Here is a 15,172-nt window from a genome sequence, read left to right on the forward strand (position 1 = left end):
GAAGGCTGAGCACTGAAGAACTGATGCTTTCGAATTGGGGTGCTGCAGAAGACTCTTGAGAGTCGCTTGGACGGCAAGGAGATCAAACTAGCCAACGCTAAAGGAAATCAACCCTGAATATTCATTGGAAAGACTGATGCTGAAGTTGAAACTCCAATACTTTGCCCATCTGATGCAAACAGCCAACTCATTGGAAAAGGCCCTAATGCTGTGAAAGACTGAAGGCAAATGTAGATGAGAACAGCAGAAGGTGAGATGGCTAGACAGTATCACCAACTCAATGGACATGAATTTGAGCATACTGCAAGAGATAATGGAGGACAGAGGAGTCTGGCAGGCTGCAGTCCATAGAGTCACAAAGAGTCAGACACAACTTAGTGACTGAACAACAACAACAATCAAGTTAACAGGCCCATTGTTGTTCTTGTTCAGTAAGCTGTGTCTGACTCTTAGCAATCCATGGACAGTAGCCTTTCAGGCTCCTCTGTCCGTGGAATTCTCCAGACAAGAATACTGGAGTGGGTTGCCATTTCCTTCCCCAGGGGATATTCCAAACAAACCTGCATTTCCTGTATTGGCAGGCGGATTCTTTACCACTGAGCCACCTGAGAAGCCTTAATAGTCCTGTATCTCATCCTAATTTTAGAGAAAGGAAGAATAGCCTTATTTTATAATCACACACTAGGGTGTGACATGGCACATTTATTCAAGTGAGGGGCCATTTCAGATCTGTATTACCTCACACTGGAACTTCTGAACCAGCCTTCTAACTGGCCTCCCTGCCTCCAGACTCTCCTTCCTGTAGGCTGCATAATATCCCCAAATAGCATTTCATCTGACCGTTTTCCTGCTTATAACTTACTTTATTCCACAAAATAAGTTGTGCCTGTGGGCAACATAAAATGTGACTCTAGCTACTGAGGAGGGCTGGTGGCATGATCAGCTATCCCAGTTTTTCCAGGATTGTCCTGGTTTTAGCCCCAGAAGTCTTATGTGCTGGGAAACCCCTCAGTCCCAGGCAAACTGAAAAGGCTGGTCACCCTCACTGACCATCAGCTTTAGCTTGGGATTGGAATAACAGTGTGTGGGGGTATATTTAAATTTTTTTATGATGTGCTCAAACAGAGAGAAGAACCATTAACAGCTGCTATTTTTACACCAAGGAGCAATGAAATTTAGTTGCTTACTTCACATAGGCAGCTTGGTTGCTATGGCAACATTGAGCGGCAAACCTGATTGTTCAAACATATAAAATTGACAAATCTGTCTGTGTTTGCTTCATACTTTACATTTTAATATTTGCTCACAGGGCTGAGCCCCTTGCATTGTGAAATCACATGATAATACTTTAACATAATTATTTACCTTCCAGAATGCTATTACCCACAATTAGTTATCATGTTTACAACTGAAGTTTAAAACACATTTTCCCTTTGAGAGGATTTTCAGGACATCAGTTTAATTTTAGGCTCATGAATTGTAAACTGTCTGTGGACAGCATGTTGGAGCAACCACTAAATTCCTTGTGCAAGGCAGCACCTACTTCATAAACACAGCTACGTGAGTGGTCTGTATATCTTCATGGGCTGAAGTTAAGACTCTGATATTATTTATTTATGTCAACATACCTTGCACCATAAAGGATTTAAGGAGGCTTAAAAATATAAAGCAAGAATAAAGAAATGGAGATGAAGGGAAAATGAGGGCAGGAGAGAAAATTGGCACCATCAGTAAGTTTGCTGCTGCTAAGTCGCTTCAGTCGTGTCCAACTCTGTGCCACCCCAGAGACGGCAGCCCACCAGGCTCCCCCGTCCCTGGGATTCTCCAGGCAAGAACACTGGAGTGGGTTGCCATTTCCTTCTCCAACGCGTGAAAGTGAAGTCACTCAGTCGTGTCTGACTCTTAGCAACCCCATGGACTGCAGCCCACCAGGCTCCCCCGTTCATGGGATTCTCCAGGCAAGAGTACTGGAGTGGGGTGCCATTGCCTTCTCCACATGAGTAAGTTTAGTACTAAAAAAAAAAAAAAAAATGCTTGCCAAGAAGTTCCATCCCCTCACAAAGTTCTTAAGATGGGTTACACATCTGTTTCTGACCCACCAAATAGGCAATTAAAGGAGAATAATCATGCTATTATAAAATTCAATGTTCACTAGTTTAAAAAAAAAAGTAACCTAGAAACAGCATAAAATTATTAATAGAGAAATGAGAGATTTCTGTCACATGGTCTCCACATAAAGGATACTATTTAAGGATGAATATCTAAATCAATGGCCAGTGATGTCACCTGAGACCTCTTATGTAAGTGAAAAAGATTATCTGATTATTTAGAAGGTAAAATGTCTTATTTATCTAAAAAAATAAAGAAATGGGCAGCTCTGGAAATTGCAAAATAATGATCTTAACTTTGATTTTTTGTTACTTCCTCCAGATATTTTTCTTATAATTGATTTATAAAACAGAAAAAGCATAACATAATAGATTTTAACCACCATGGCTTTGAAAGAAACTGTATAAATAATTTTATTTAATTTCTCCTTGGTAAAACAATGGGCAAGAAACTGCTGTCTATATTACCCCCAACCATCCTGTTAGGTACAGTATGCAATAAACTATAATAATAAAAGCCATCATTTGCATAGGTCTTTATAATTTACATAGATTTTACACTCAATGCATCTTGCTTTTTATGACATGTTTTTATATTAAGACAATAACTGCACAAAACAGGAAACTAAAGTGAAGCAATTTTTCTAACTTCCAATCAGTGATTTCACATTTAAACTTAGTTCTGACTCCAAAGATTACAATCACTCTATTGCCTCTGACTCTTGGACTGCAAGGAGATCAAACCAGTAAATCCTAAAGGAAATCACTCCTGAACATTCATTGGAAGGACTGATGCTGAAGCTGAAGCTCCAGTACTTTGGCCAACTGATGCAAAGAACTGACTCATTTGAAAAGACGCTGATGCTGGGAAAGATTGAAGGCAGGAGGAGAAGGGGACGGCAGAGGATGAGATGGCTGGATGGCATCACTGACTCAATGGTCATGAGTTTGAGCAAACTTCGGGAGATGGTGATGGACAGGGAGGCCTGGCGTGCTACAGTCCATGGGGTTGCAAAGAGTCGGACACGACTGAGTGACTGAACTGAACTGACTGCCTCTGACAAGTGAATGAATTAGCCACACAGTACAAAATGGATTCTTTAGCAAGAACATCAAGCAAATTATAAAAAGTAAGCCTGGCTGTGCTACTGTGCTATAGGTACACAAGATGTTACACCAGGGAAGACTGCAAGAAGGCACATTAGACCTTTCTGCACCGTTTCTTGCAAGTGTAAGTAAATCTGCAATTACCTCAAAATAAAAGGTTTTTAAGACAGTAATCTTTCGACTACACTTGGCAATGGTTTTTCCTTTGCGAGGTTATGGGTACAAGAAATAAAACTTCAGACCTCCAGTTTGATCTCCAGGCTCTAAGAGAAAGGCAGGATATGGTTAGAGCAACAAGATTAGAAAACAGGACTTTGTGAAAAAGGAAATAAAACATGAGGAGTAGAGGAGGTAAGAGTAAATTTTCTTCATCTAGAAAACAAATTCAAAGGAAACACACTTGAATTGATGCTTTTGAACTGTGGTGTTGGAGAAGACTCTTGACAGTCCCTTGGACTGCAAGAAGATCCAACCAGTCCATCCTAAAGGAGATTAGTCCTAGGTGTTCATTGGTAGGACTGATGTTGAAGCTGAAACTACAATACTTTGGCCACCTGATGCGAAGAGCTGACTCATTTGAAAAGACCCTGATGCTGGGAAAGATTGAGGGCAAGAGAAGGGAACGACGGAGGATGAGATGGTTGGATGGCATCACCGACTCAATGGACATGGGTTTGGGTGGAGTCAGGGAGTTGGTGATAAACAGGGAGGCCTGGCGTGCTGCGATTCATGGGGTCACAAAGAGTCAGACACGACTGAGCGACTGAACCGAACACTTGAATTGAAAAAAGATAAGGAAATATTTTATAATAAGCTTTATCAATCTCTCACTCTCTCTCTCACACACACACACACATATATAATACTCTTTCTCATAATTTCACTAAATACTTCCATGGTGTTAGGAAAAGTACGGACAAAGGGGATTCACCTGGTAGGAGGATATGAGCTCAACAAGTATCCTCCTGTCATCCCCTTGTAGTTCCACAAGGTGATCAGAGTCAAACAGGGAGACCACATCGTGTTGAAACGCTGATTCTATCACTTTCTGCTGGTACAACTTGAGTGGACTATGCAACTTCTTTGGGTCTCTGTTTTCTTATTTGCTAATAATGATGAAGGTATACTGCACTTTGTAAACTGCAAAATGCTAGAGAAGTGCTAGTATAATTACTCCCTGCTAGTTCAGAGACTTCAAAAGAGATACATATCTGATGAAAGTGTCAAAGATAACTGAGAATAGGGAGTGTGTTAACCATCTATGCAGTGGGATATGGGAGGCACTGAAAACCAACTCTTCAAAATGGAAATAAGTCCATCCTTCACCCATAATCTGCCAAAATGCTGCTGTTCCACTACTGAAAATTCACTTTAATATGTTGTCAATAACCTAGGGCAAATCTTAATTCTTATTTATTGTTGTAATCCCATACTGAATCATGCCTAACAAAGTAATTGATCAAAAAAAAAAAAAAAAATCAACATCTATTAGAAAAGGTTCTATATCTCTCAAAACTCCAACTTTAAATTCCAAAAGGATTACAAAAGATAATATACTGAGGTTTTGAGGAACTAAAAGAGGCTACTTGTTGAACCCATATCCTCCATTGCTTTTTTTTTTTTTTTTTTTTTGGAGCAGAGAAAGTTTTATTGCAAGGACAGGAGGTGGCTCATGTCCTGAAAAGCCTCAAGCTTCCCACAGAGTTTCAGTAAAATATTTTTAAAGGGCCGATGAGAGTGATGTGATCAGCTCCTGCACAGTTCACTGACTGGCTGATGGGGAGGCAGCAGGTGGTGACATTTTCACAGGGATTAACATTATCAGTCCTTGGGCTCCAGGAGGCCTGGGGCTATAGGTACTCACAGTAGTCAAGTAATTCTTCCACTGGTGGGGTGGTTTTCACTTCTGCAAAACAACTTAGGAAATCTGCATCAAATACTATCATCTAGATATGTCCCAGAGAAGCTAAAGCAGAGGAAATGGAGTAAGGCCTGTCCCAGGAAGGTCCCCGGAGAAGGCAATGGCAACCCACTCCAGGACTCTTGCCTGGAAAATCCCATGGATGGAGGAGCCTGGTAGGCTGCAGCCCATGGGGTCGCTAAGAGTCAGGCACAACTAAGAGACTTCACTTTCAATTTTCACTTTCATGCATTGGAGAAAGAAATGGAAACCCACTCCAGTATTCTTGCCTGGAGAATCCCAGGGACAGATGAGCCTAGTGGGCTGCCATCTGTGGGGTCGCACAGTCAGACACGACTGAAGCGACTTAGCAGCAGCAGCAGGAAGGTCCCATAGGGTCCTGCTCTGCTTGGTTACAATTCCCCTCCTTTTCTTTGATTCTCCTCAATCTTGAGGAGAACAAGTTTTAAATAACAAAAGAAATAAAGGTTCAGATAGAGGGGTTAATTATAAACTTGACAGAGGTACCCACAGGGTCCTGCTCGGTTACAATTCCTCCACAAACACTGCTTTGAGAACGGCGGTGGCTTCTGAGTCTGACATAGCCACTCCACTTCCAGATATACTTCTCTCCACTGACTTCTCATATGATAACCCACAATAGCAGATGGGCTTCCCAGGTGGTGCCGTGGTAAAGAATCCGCCTGCCACTGCAGAAGACACAGGAGACTCCGGTTCAACTCCTGGGTTGGGAAGATCCCCTGGACTAGGAAATGGTAACCCGTTCCAGTAATTGAGAAAGAAATGGCAACCCACTCCAGTATTCTTGCCTGGAGAATCCCATGGACAGATGAGCCTTGTGGGCTACAGTCCACGGGGTCACAAAGCGACTGAAGTGACTTGGCACACACCAGTATTCTGATTTGGAAAATTCCGTGCAGCTGATGGGCTGCAATCCACGGGGTTGCAAAGAGTCTAACATGACTGAGCATGCACACGTACTCTCACAGTAGTAGATACCACTGTGCAAGGCCCAGATTCCTACTCCAGGACCGAATCACTCCTCTCCCAACCGCTGAGGGTGTTGGCAGCCCACAGCTTTCAGCTGAGTCCCTTTCCCACATTTTTCTTTCTCAAAGAGAGCCACCTCACTCAAAATCATACCTCTTCCCTAGGGGCACAAAGGTTCAGCTATGGTGTCTTAATTTTAGGGCCAATTCTCAAGTACCACCCTTGCTCCAGAATTCTCTGTGGGATCAATGGAGGCCCCTGTTAGAACTAGCATTAGTCAATGTTCTCCAGAGAAATAAACCTAATAGGAGATATATATAGATAGATAGATAAATAGATATACACACATATATGACAATTTATCATAATGAGTTGCCTCACAAGATTATGGAAGCCAAGAAGTCCCTTAACCTGCCATTTTCAAGGTGGAGACCCAGGTAAGACAGTGGTATGCTTCAGTCTGAGTCTGAAGGCCTAAGAACCAAAGGAGCTGATACTCTAAATCTCAGTCCAATAGAAGAAGAATACTGATGTCCCAAATTAAATAGACAGAAAACAAATCAGTTCTCCTTTCTTTTGCCTTTTGTTCTATTCAGGTCTTCGACAGACTGGATAAGGTCAACTTGCATTGGGAAGGGTACTCTGCTTTACTGGGTCCACTAATTCAAACACTATCTCATCCAGAAACACTCTGACAGACATACTCAGGATAAGGTTTAGCCAAACATCTGGGTACCCTGTGGCCCAGTAAGTTCAGTTCAGTTCAGTCACTCAGTCGTGTCTGACTCTTTGCGACCCCATGAATCGCAGCACGCCAGGCCTCCCTGTCCATCACCAACTCACGGAGTTTACTCAAACTCATGTCCATCAAGTCAGTGATGCCACGCAGCCATCTCATCCTCTGTCATCCCCTTCTCCTCCTGCCCCTAGTCCTTCCCAGCATCAGAGTCTTTTCCAATGAGTCAACTCTTCGCATGAGGTGGCCAAAGTATTGCAGTTTCAGCTTCAGCATCAGTCCTTCCAATGAACACCCAGGACTGATCTCCTTTAGGATGGACTGGTTGAATCTCCTTGCAGTCCAAAGGACTCTCAAGAGTCTTCTCCAACACCCAGTTCAGAAGCATCAATTCTTTGGCACTCAGCCTTCTTCACAGTCCAACTCTCACATCCATACGTGACCACTGGAAAAACCATAGGCTTGACTAGACGGACCTTTGTTGGCAAAGTAATGGCCCAGTAAAGCTGACACATAAAAACCATCACACAACTGCACTGGAGTTTGACCTCTGCTCAGTCTCACCTCCTTCACTACCCCACAGCTGTCAATCCCCTGGATTACTTCCCAACAAACTTTCGGCATGTAAATACCCATCTCAGGCTCGGTTTCCCGGGAAAATGTGCCTGTGTCACTGACTCCCCCTGTAAATAAAGTAAACTCCAACTCTTCAGTGTAAGACGTCTATTGTGGTAAGTATGCTCAAGTATAAAATCAGGCCTGCCTTTTGTGCCTTTGAGAACATAATGACTGTATAGAAAAGATGGTCATTATCGTTATACTTCTCTGAGAAGTCCTAGTTTTCATTAAATCTCTCAATTTTTTCATCTCATGACTCATGTACATGTTAAGAAGACATGTTAAAAAGACACCTAAGTTCTGAATTTTCTTGCTGCTCTCACTGTGAAAATGTAATTGCTGATCAATAAGAACTAAGGTTTATGGTGCCTTTTTCACACTATCTGTTTGGGCCACTAGAGTATACTTGCAAAGCTGCCAGGGTATATTCCAAGCTGCATTATTTGGACTTTGTGATTTTATACACTGAATAAGTGTTAAAACTGATGACAGAAGGTAATGTTTATTACATTATGAAGAAATTATGTAAAGGATTGTTCAATGAATGCAACTTATTTTGTTGATAATCTGTATCAGGCATTATATACATATATATATACATATATACTTCTTTAATTATATCTAAAATCATCAAAACATTTAAGTTAAATGACACAATTTGGGAAGTATTTGATGTCACAGGACTACTGAATAGAGTACGTCATTATTTGTGTGTCGTTTAAAGGCAGCATACATAGGATTTACAAATTTTAGTTCACTCAATCAATAAACATCTTATGAGCCTACTTTGTGCATCAAGATTCTGCATCACTCTTAAGAATAGGAAGAAAATGGAAAGCATGTTCATCTTTACATTCAAAGCATTCCACCTGACGGTAGTTCCCTACACCTGCCAGTCTGTTCAACTACGTTTCTATCTGGAAATAATTCTGAATCAGAGGGAAAAACGAACAAGTCAAACTTAGCGAACTCTCCATCTTCCACAATTTTTAAGATTCTTTTATGAGAACCAAATCATTCACTCCAGAACTCTATTCCCTCTCTAAAATTTTAGGAGCTGTCACTGAGACACTCCTTCAATCACCTTAGAAGAATAAGGTAGGAAAAGATATTCTTAACTTCACGGCCCTGATTAGAAAATTTTAACAGGATTGAATCTGGGTTCCAGCAGGGTAATTCAATGGTATCCATGGCAAAAGAAATGTAGAGTTCTTTTTTTAATATCAAAGTATATTAAAAATTTTAAATGTTTCCATATTTGATCTACTAGAAGACATAAACACTTTGATTACACTTAGTCATTACCTTTAGCATCTCAGCAGAAATAAAATCAAGGAAATAAATATCTTTTGTACACATCATGATGAAAACAATGAAGAAAATATTTCATTTCCACAAAATATGAACAAATTTTAATCTAGTTGGACAATTTTGCTGAAACTAAGCCCAATATTTCATGTAGAAATATGATTAGATGAGAATAATATGAATGAAAATGACTTGTAAATCCAAAGATTTAGCAAAGGTACATGATCATTGCTAATTATCTATGTGACAGAATTTTTGTGTCATCAAATAAGAGACTTTAAACTTTGGCTAGCAGTGTAAAACCTGCCACCTAAACCCTGTGTAGCAGAATCTGAAAATGATTGATGCTGACAGATTATAGGTCTTCCTGAATAAGAGTGACATATTTTCAAAACAAGTAGAAACCAGTCAGCTTTGGAGATGACAAAAACATATAATATATACTGTTAATTGCTGACATTTATATAGAGTTGACACTGGATATCACTCATCATAGTAATTACTAATAGCAATTTGCATATCCAGAGCCCATAATGAAATTTTGCTAAGTTCAATTTTTTTAATTGATTTTCAACCTTCATGTTAATGTTTCTTTCATTAACATTAAGTATAGTACAAGTCTTCCCAACATTTTTATTACATACACAGAAGATAATAAAATTTGTACCAAGTCCCTCCTGACAACCTTGGGAATGAGGGGATCAACATCTTGGCATACCTGAAACCATGGTGGGACATCAGCTTAACATGATCAGTTTTACAGAGATCACCCCTTCTATGATTTATCTGTAATCCACCATCCCAAACCATGCAAACAGTGCGTGTTCTGCGCTCAGTGCTGTCCGACTCTTTGAGACCCCACGAACTGCAGCCTGCCAGGCTTCTCTGTCCATGGAATTCTCCAGACAAGAATACTGGAGTGGGTTGCCATTTCTTACTTCAGCAGATCTTCCCAATCCAGGATAGAACCCATGTCTCTGGCATCTCCTGCATTGGCAGGTGGATTCTCTACCACTGAGCCACCTGGGAAGCCCTAAGCAGAGTCCTGAATATTTCTAGTTAAGGTAAAATCTCATTATAAAAAATTATCTTAAAGTTACTTCCATGTCTTCATTGAGTCAATTACTGCAAATTATATACAACAAATGGTTCGTGATCTCATCAGTCCTTGTTGTCTATGACAAAATACTGTCACTTTGTTGTCTGGTTGGGAAACACAGTGACACTCCTGCCAGAAAATCTGGGGAGAAAGAGTGACAAGATGGTTAACACTTTGGCCACTGAAAATTGAAGATCTGCTACTTAATCCAGAAAGAAACAGCGCTGGCTTCCCACAGTGGATCCAAGAATGTGGGAGAACTTCCTGTGGACCAGATGTGGACTATTCCGGTGAAACAGCCTGAAGTTGTTTTAAGTCGTACACATCAAAATTCTGCCCAGAAAGAAGGAGCAGTGACACGCCATCCAAGGTCTTAAAGGAAGGAGCTGTCTGAGAACTAGCAACCCAGAGGCAGAGGAGTCCATGAGGGAGGCATGAAGTGCCCACAAAAGTATCTGCAGGGTTAGGGCAGCCTTACCTGTCTGCCAAGCCCAAAGAGCACATGCTTCAGATCTTATCAGCCTATCAACAGTGATGCCATCACTAGAAATGCCTGGGACAGTCACCTAGGCTAGAACTAGCTGTGCAGAGCTGCCACAGATGTTCACCCCACTGAAGCCAATGTTGCAGCCGGTCTGGCCCTTGGGGTTCTTATGATTTCAAGATGCACTTCAACAACAACCATTAGGGAACTAGAAAAAACAAGGTTCATTACTGACAGGTCCTGGGGAATACACAGCATGCCTGAGGCATCATGGGGAGACATGGAGAGACTGTAGACCTGGGGTACTGCATTTCCTGGGGTTGAGGGTGAGGTGCCCAGGGTTTCATAGGTTCAGTCTTTATTGGTGAACTTAAAACATAAGAGCAGGAATTAAAGCATGGGAAGGGAAAAGCAAGATGCCAAATGGTCAGGTACCTAGGTCAACCAGAGCTTTCCAAAGAGGAGGAACTACATGAGTAGACCAATTAGCTCTGTAAGTATCTAGTGTTGAAAATGGGTTTATTTAAGATGGATGTCTTTGAAATGTATGCCTCCACAATCAAAAGCTTAGTGTCAGGCACTTACATTACAGTCAAAAAAGCTAACTGGTAGGCTCTTACATTACAGCATACCACCATCCTGTGCCACTTCCTGTTCAAGTAAAAATGCCCAGATCCTCCTCTCCACCCACCACACTCCAAAACTAGCAAATGGATAAGGAATGATGACAAATTGAAATTATAATGGAGTAATCACAGCTCAGGCATACAAAAAGAGTCAAATAGCCATTAAGGATCTGGTCTCAGACAGTCCCTGCAACAATGAGAACTTGAACTTCACTGAACTGTACCAAACCCAAGGACACCACCAGCGGTATTCAGAAAAATACCTGCTAACTGCAATCTCCAGAGAAGGCAATGGCAACTCACTCCAGTACTCTTGCCTGGAAAATCCCATGGATGGAGGAGCCTGGTAGGCTGCAGTCCATGGGGTTGCTAAGGGTTGGGCACGACTGAGTGACTTCACTTTCACTTTTTACTTTCCTGCATTGGAGAAGGAACTGGCAGCCCACTCCAGTGTTCTTGCCTGGAGAACCCCAGAGCGGCAGAGCCTGGTGGGCTGCCGTCTATGGGGTCGCACAGAGTCAGACACCACTGAAGCGACTTAGCAGCAACTGCAATCTCTCAGGGTCTCCCCGTTTAACTATGCATATATTTCTGACCTCAACCAATCCTTACTTAATAAGCACCCTTAATTCTTGCCAGCTCCAATTATAATTCTTGATAAACAACTCATTTAACGAACTATAACCTTGCAGGGTTTTTGTCTTTATAAGCCTCCCTCATCTTCAAATCTGGCAGAACACAATTCAAGTGTTCCTTGAGTCTGTCTCCCAGGCTGCAGTCCTAACAAACCCCAAATAAACACCTTTTCTATGTCAACTGGGTATCCATTTCTGAAATTTTGGTTGACAAACAAAAAGCTTCTTGCCCTCTACCCTCAGGGTTAGCTCCTTTCCAGGAGAGGAGGAAAAGTTGATATTAAATCACACTAAAGAGTTTTGAGGAATGTTGGATACTGGGTACCTATTTTCTGAGCTGAGACTATCAAGAGCTTGATGTGACTTTAGGACTCTCTGTTAAAGCCACCAGAAAAGTCCTGGGGTCCTCCCAGATTTCTTCCATGGAGAGAGAAAAACACTTCCAGTGGGTAATTTTTATAGGACCATCAAGGATAAAAAATTGACTTGTTTTATACTTATTTGTATTATAGGCTATACTGAAATGTGCTTAAAACGGAAAACACCTATAAATGTATAACCTTTTCATGTGTGCTTTAAACTTTATGAAACTTCTCTGAACTGCACACCAAAAATCTGACCTTTTCAGACTGTTTTATAAGAGGACTCTAAATCACAAAGTTGCCTGAGTATATAACTGAACCAGCAGATTAAGACCCAAGAATGAAATCAAATTCTACATAAGATAAGGGAAATTTTCAGGAAAATTTAGGACCTAAAGTTAAATTTTTTGAAAAAAAGAAAATGGATTTTACCTCACCAAGGAAAATATAAGCTAAGACAAAGTCATGCTTCTTATGAAAAATTAGATAACTACTCCATGTTATTAAAATTATGACCTAAAACTATTGAGAATTTAAAGAATTCAGTTATTAGCATGTTGATACTTCTAATTTTCTGAAAATTCAGAATTTATTACTTTTGAAATCCCGTAAGTTACAAGTGTCAAGTAAAAAGTAATTTCAGTAAAGATGCTCAAAAAACATAAACGCTTTCTGTTCATGGTTTCAAAGGCCTTTCTATTTAGATATTATACAAGATGAATTATCGAAGAGAACCCCAGAATTTTCTAGGAATAACCTCTTCCACATATAAAATAACATTGACCAATTGGCTTATGAAAATAAGGATCATGAGTTAGTATGGAGAAAAAAAAAAAACAAAGAGAGACAAAAGATAACAATGTGGACTTTTTTAAAACAACCTTATACTTTTTAAAAATTATTTTCTTAATTGTGAGAAAACAGACATAAGATGTAGTATACGTGCTAAGTCACTTCAGTCATGTCTGACTCTTTGTGACCCTGTGGACTGCAGCCTGCCAGGTCCTCTGTCTATGGGGCTCTCAAGGCAAGAATACTGGACTGGGTTGCCATGCCCTCCTCCAGGGGATCTTCTTGACCCAGGAATCAAACCCATGTCTCTTGCATCTCCTGCATTGGCAGGCAGATTCTTTACCATTCTTTACCACTAGCGCCACCTGGGAACATGTGAAAGTGAAAGTTGCCCAAGTCGTATCCGAGTCTAGTCCATGGAACTCTCCAGGCCAGAATACTGGAGTGGATAGCCATTTCCTTCTCCAGGGGATCTTCCCAACCCAGGGATCAAATCCAGGTCTCGTGCATTACAGGCGGATTCTTTACCAGCTTAGCCACAAGAGAAGCCCAAGAATACTGGAGTGGATAGCCTATCCCTTCTCCAGTGGATCTTCCCAACCCAGGAACTGAATCAGGGTCTCTTGCATTGCAGGCAGATTCTTTACCAACTGAGCTATCAGGGAAGCCCTTCTGGGAACATAGGCCCAAATTAATCCTCTCTGGCTCAGGTTTCTAATTAAGCCATACCACTCTGGTGTGGTTTTGTTTATAATTAAAGTAGGAATTTATTGACAAATGCTCTTCGTAACTCCACCAAAACACACCATATAACACACACACACACACACACACACACACACACACACACACACATACAGATTAACATGAAAAAGCCCTGGGAGTTAGGACATTTTAAAAATAACTACAAATGGTCACACAACCTGGTACCAACAGACTTTATACCTCTTTGCTTTGTTTGCAATAGAACCTTTCACTGAGAAATTTGAAATTCTCTGATCATTTACATCTCAACTCACCAATGCACACTGGTTTTGCCAGTATTCACATTTCCAACTCAGCTGGAATATTCTGAATCCAAGGCAATGTTTTCAAGTTTATATATAAATGACTGAATTCTGAAAATTTTCATTCTCTGGATTTTAAAATCTGCAGCATGTCAATTAAGTAGCTGGATTATTTGTAAGGTGTTGATTTAACTATCTTGCAGCTGCTGTGCTGGCATCATGAAGTTCTTCCAGATCCCTCAGCAATGGGCCACCTAATCTTAATACAGAGTACTTTTCTAATGTGTGAACAGTCAAAGAGAAACCTATCTAAAGATTCTTACTGTCCCTTAAATTAGAAAACAATGCATGCAGAGTCCTTTCATGTATGAGGCTAATTTCCTGACATTAAGGGAAGGTAGGCAAGCTGCTTTTAATTATACAAATCCCTTTTTTAAATATAATTGCTATGTTTGAAATTCTTTTAAAAGGAATTTTGTGGATCTGTATATTCCAAATAAGCATCCTGTGTAAACATATTATTTTTTAGCACATGAATTAGCCAGGCTGATTTTTTAATTCTGGTCTACAGATTTTGAATGAGCAGTGAGAACCTCTCTGTCTGAGTGCAGTGCTGTCACTGGGCAGAAATCAGTCATCATGAATATTCATTGAACACCAGAGTGCTGCCCTAGACAGAGGAGAAAGCAAAACAGAAAGTGTCCATCGAATCAGAAGAAAAGGACTCAAAGTGATCTGTGAAAAACAGAGCCATTGAACCTGATATACTATAAGATTGTATCTCTTTTATGTCAACCCATGAATAACTTTTTCCCTCTGGAATACTCTGATTTTATGTTTTCTTTATTAATACAAATTTAAATACTAGTGATTATGGATGTTTGCCTTATACAGGACTATTGAAATACTCAGATATTTAAATTGGTCGATCCAATTTAGAGGATAGGAAACAGTCACTACCTGGCTGCTTATTCAATACTGCCCTTCCCATCTTTCTTCTAATTAGGCTGTATGCACAGTATGCCTTTAACTCCATTTTGAGTATTTAACCAATATCCTTGAAGTGTTTTCTCCTTATGAGGTGAAAGTGTGAGAACTAGAAAATATTAGGACAGGATCTCTCTCTCTTATTTTTGTCTTTATACATATGGAGCACTTACTTTGTGCTATTCTACATATGTAGTGTCTTACAAATATACTCATTTAAAGAATATGGTCATCATATATAGCAGATACAGTAAGGTCTCTGTTTTACAGATGAAGGAACTGAAGTTCAGAAAGGATCTGCTCCAAATCACTCAGCTGGTGATCGGCAGAGACCGTATGTGAACCAAGTCGGACTACAAATCTTGTACCTGAAAAGGACCCTCTCCCCTGCT

This window comes from Bos indicus, chromosome 21 (assembly GCF_029378745.1).
Source record: "Bos indicus isolate NIAB-ARS_2022 breed Sahiwal x Tharparkar chromosome 21, NIAB-ARS_B.indTharparkar_mat_pri_1.0, whole genome shotgun sequence".
Taxonomy (NCBI): Eukaryota; Metazoa; Chordata; class Mammalia; order Artiodactyla; family Bovidae; genus Bos; species Bos indicus.